The sequence below is a fragment of the Suncus etruscus genome, chromosome 8 (genome assembly GCF_024139225.1).
Source record: "Suncus etruscus isolate mSunEtr1 chromosome 8, mSunEtr1.pri.cur, whole genome shotgun sequence".
Taxonomy (NCBI): domain Eukaryota; kingdom Metazoa; phylum Chordata; class Mammalia; order Eulipotyphla; family Soricidae; genus Suncus; species Suncus etruscus.
The window spans coordinates 64,691,772-64,695,906 of record NC_064855.1 but is presented as its reverse complement, the minus strand read 5'-3'; positions in this window follow the sequence as shown (position 1 = coordinate 64,695,906).

The following is a 4,135-nucleotide window of genomic DNA, read 5'->3' as shown; positions in this document are numbered from 1 at the left end:
ATTAAAAAATACAAACTTGGGCCCGGAGAGATAGCACAGCGGTGTTTGCCTTGCAAGCAGCCGATCCAGGACCAAAGGTGGTTGGTTCGAATCCCGGTGTCCCATATGGTCCCCCGCGCCTGCCAGGAGCTATTTCTGAGCAGACAGCCAGGAGTAATCCCTGAGTACCGCCGGGTGTGGCTCAAAAACCAAAAAAAAAAAAAAAAAAAATACAAACTTGAGGGGCCGGGCGGTGGCGCTGGAGGTAAGGTGCCTGCCTTACCTGCGCTAGCCTAGGAGACAGACCGCGGTTCGATCCCCCGGCGTCCCATATGGTCCCCCAAACCAGGAGCGACTTCTGAGCGCATAGCCAGGAGTAACCCCTGAGCGTTACCGGGTGTGGCCCAAAAAAAAAACCCCCCCCCAAAAAAAAAATACAAACTTGGGTACAATGACCCTGCCTCAGCACTGACTGTCTATGATTTCCTTTGGGACAACAATCTGACCAAACTTCAGGTATGCTGCTTTAGGGCTGATATCACCATGGCTTTTTGGAACAAGTGAGACACCCATCTTCCTTCCTCCAGGAAAACTGGCAGCAGAGTACATGCCTCTAAAAGTCATAGTATCAGTAGTAGAGCTTTGAATTTCTGGGCAATTTCACTTGTTTGATGTTGTCGTCCCTATAGGAACACAACAATTTAACATAATGGACAACTAACGATAAGAGCTTACTAAGCTTTCTGCCATTGTATTAATGACTTCATTGTAGATACAATATTTTCACAAATGTGCTTTCTACTGTACTTTTTATTTGTTCTTTCTTCTTAACTTTCTTTTTTCTCTTTTATTTTCTTTTTCTTTTTCAATAACTTTGCTTTCACTTATTGGAAACATATATTACGATCAACTATGTCAACTCTGTGATGCATTTTCTTTAAATAAGTTAAAAAATAAAACAATACAACCTTGGGAATGAACATTTTGAAAACTGGATGGGGAAAATGGAAGAGAAAGAAAATCTATTGTTGCTCAACAGGTTACTTTATTATTTTGATTTACAAAAAACCATACATTTATTATAATCACTTGGATAAGGAATTAAGAACCTTTTTGCTGAATGGTTTCAGCGCCATTCCTGGTCTCTTCTGAGTTTTAGTGAGATATGGGCTGTTTTTAAGTCTTATATCCCCCTCCCAGCTTCAACTCCCACTGCCTGAAATATCTACTTCCAAAGTGCCTCACTAACATTCCTGGAAGTTTGCAAACTCCTGTGAATTTACAACTTGAGAGTTCATTTCCTCCTATGAGTCCTCATGACATAGCAACTGCCTTTCCCTAGAATGAGTGGTTCAGGAGAGAGCAAAACAGAGTCACAATGTCCATTATGACCTAATTTCAAAGTTCATATACTGTCCTTGTGCCCAATGCCTTTTTGGTTACATGCATGAACTTTACTGAGTGGAGGAGGAGAATGTCCAGGACATCCATACCAAATGAGTAGAATTACTAGGAATCATCTTGAAGGTTGGCTACCATTAGAGAGGAGTTATGTGGGGTGTCTCAGGACTTCAATGTACATTCTCAACTTGTACATTTGTAATAATTTGTAGCAAGGTGCCACCATCTTTAGTCTTACTTATGTTCCAAATTCAGATATGCTGTTTTATCCTTTGCAAAGAATAAATCTCTGATCATCTCCATAATTGAAGTACAGTCTCCTCACTGTACGGAATAGGATAGCTGAAGCATTTGCTTCTTCAAGACTTTCATCTGTTTTTTTATTTTCAGCTCCATATTTACCTATATTTCAAAATGTATCTGATCTAAATTATCTGTTCACTACTTTTTTGCTTTCAAAATTCTGTTGCATTTGTTGTTGTCTCTGTTGTTGTTTTTGTGAACGTGTGTCTTCAACAATCTTTTCATTGTATCTTACTTGAGATTAAGAAGAAACAGATGATATATGCATCTCTTGTTTCTATTGGAGTGAAGGGAGTTCCACACTTAGGGTGTGCTCAGGGGTCATTCTTTGCAGTGCTATGGGATCCATGCAGTGTTGAGGACTGAACCAACGTCAGCCACATATGAGGCAAGTATCCAGCTCATTGTTTGGATTTTTTATTTTAAATAATTTTTATGACCAATGTTAATTACAAGTTTTTCACAGTAATATTTAAGGTACATAGTGATAGTGAATTGGGGTCATTCCCACCACCAGTGTTGTTTTCCCTACACCCCTGTTCCCAGCATTCATTCTGTACCTTCCCCCGTGGCCCCCTATACTGCTAGTATAACAGTTTCCCTTTTTTATATAGCTTATTGTAGATTGGGTATCTTGATTTTGGGCCTGGTGTTTAGGTATGATCATTTTTACTTCCACTTAATGTTCATATGACTGTTTGCTCCTGGTACTATCCACTTTTTCCCCCTCTCAAGTTATGAGGCAGAACAAGATGATTCAAGTTCTGTGGTTCTGTTGGAAAAAAAAGAGAAAGAAAGCTGGGAGGAGCCCTTCGAGAAGCTATAAATATAAATTTAATAGAAGAAAGAAAAATAAACAAAATCAAGCAATGACAAAAACACAACAACAACACAAAGCAACAACAACAAGAAAGAAGAAAAAAGAAAAAAAAGAAAGGAGGGCTAGTGTGGCAACATTTTTTATTTTTTGTTTGTTTGTTTTGCATAGGCATAGTAAGTATTGGGGAAGTTGAAAAGGGAGTTCCCTTGGCCTAAGAGATACAGGATTTCTCCACCCTTGAAACATACTGTCATGGGAACAACTACAGGTTTCAGACATGCTCATTGTCGAACCCCAAGGTCTTTTTATGATGCCAGGAAACATTCTGCCTAGTTGTGGTTGTCAAAATCAGCCCTCTGTAATTAGAGATCTTGGTATTTGCACAGATCCTAGGATGAAGTCTAGATAGTCTTTCCTTATGGTTTCAGAAGTTCTGCTCAGTCACAGCTGTCAAAGTCAAACCTCTGGAATTAGAGATCTTGGTTTTTGCACAAATCCTAGACCAAAGCCTAGGCTTGGGTCTTTCTTTTTGGTCCCAGGAAAAGTTTTGCTCAGTCGCGATCGTCAAAGTCAGTCTTCTGAAATTAGTGATCTTGGTTTTTGCACAGATCAAATGATGTCTTATGATTTCATCTTACAGTTAGGTGATGATGTTTTGGAACTTTTAAATGAAAAATTTCCTCTTTTCATTCCTGTTTCTTCTAAAAACTTTATACTCTGTTCTGAAATTTATGCTTTCTTTTTTCCCTCATATCTCACAGTTTCTAACATGTCTTGAGTCTATTTGGAAACCCAGAGTCTGCATATAGATTCTATGTGCAGTTTTCATCTTTTCCAAGGAAATGAGTTGCTGGTAGAAAAGTACATGCAAAAAGTTAGGTTTTATGTATTTCTAAATATCTGACTGTAGGGCCGGGAAGGTGGCGCCAGAGGTAAGGTGTCTGCCTTACAAGTGCTAGCCAAGGAACGGACTTCGGTTCGATCCCCCGGCGTCCCATATGGTCCCCCCAAGCCAGGGGCGATTTCTGAGCACATAGCCAGGAGTAACCCCTGAGCGTCAAACGGGTGTGGCCCAAAAACCAAAAAAAAAAAAAAAAAAAAAAAAAAAAAAAAATATCTGACTGTAGTGACATTAAGATTGTCAGCTAAAAGGGCATCAGATTAAAAAGAAAGTAATTGAAGGGACAAAAATAATACTATTATATTAACCTTATTTAGGGCAAACACTCCCTGTAACTTCAGCATGACCAAGCCTCTTCAATGATTTCCCTTCATCTATGAAATGCAGGGGTTGTACTATTCACCCAGCTGAATGTCTCTTATCTCTAAACTCAGATAAATTTGGGATGATTAGGTAGAGAGGGTTTGTGTGAAGAATTCTTTTCCTAGAGAGGATGTAAATCAGAATCTATAGCTTTGCAGGTCCTCCTCTGAAAGGGACTATCTCAGTGTTAATGGTCATTGTTCAGTCATGCATAGATGAAACATCTCAGAGATCACATTAAATCTCTTTATTAAAGACCCATGTACCAGAGTGATATAGTCCAGCAGATAGGGCGCTTGCCTTGCATGCTGTTGATTCAGATTCAATCCCTAACACCTCAAATGGTCTTCTGACCATTACTTCAGGAG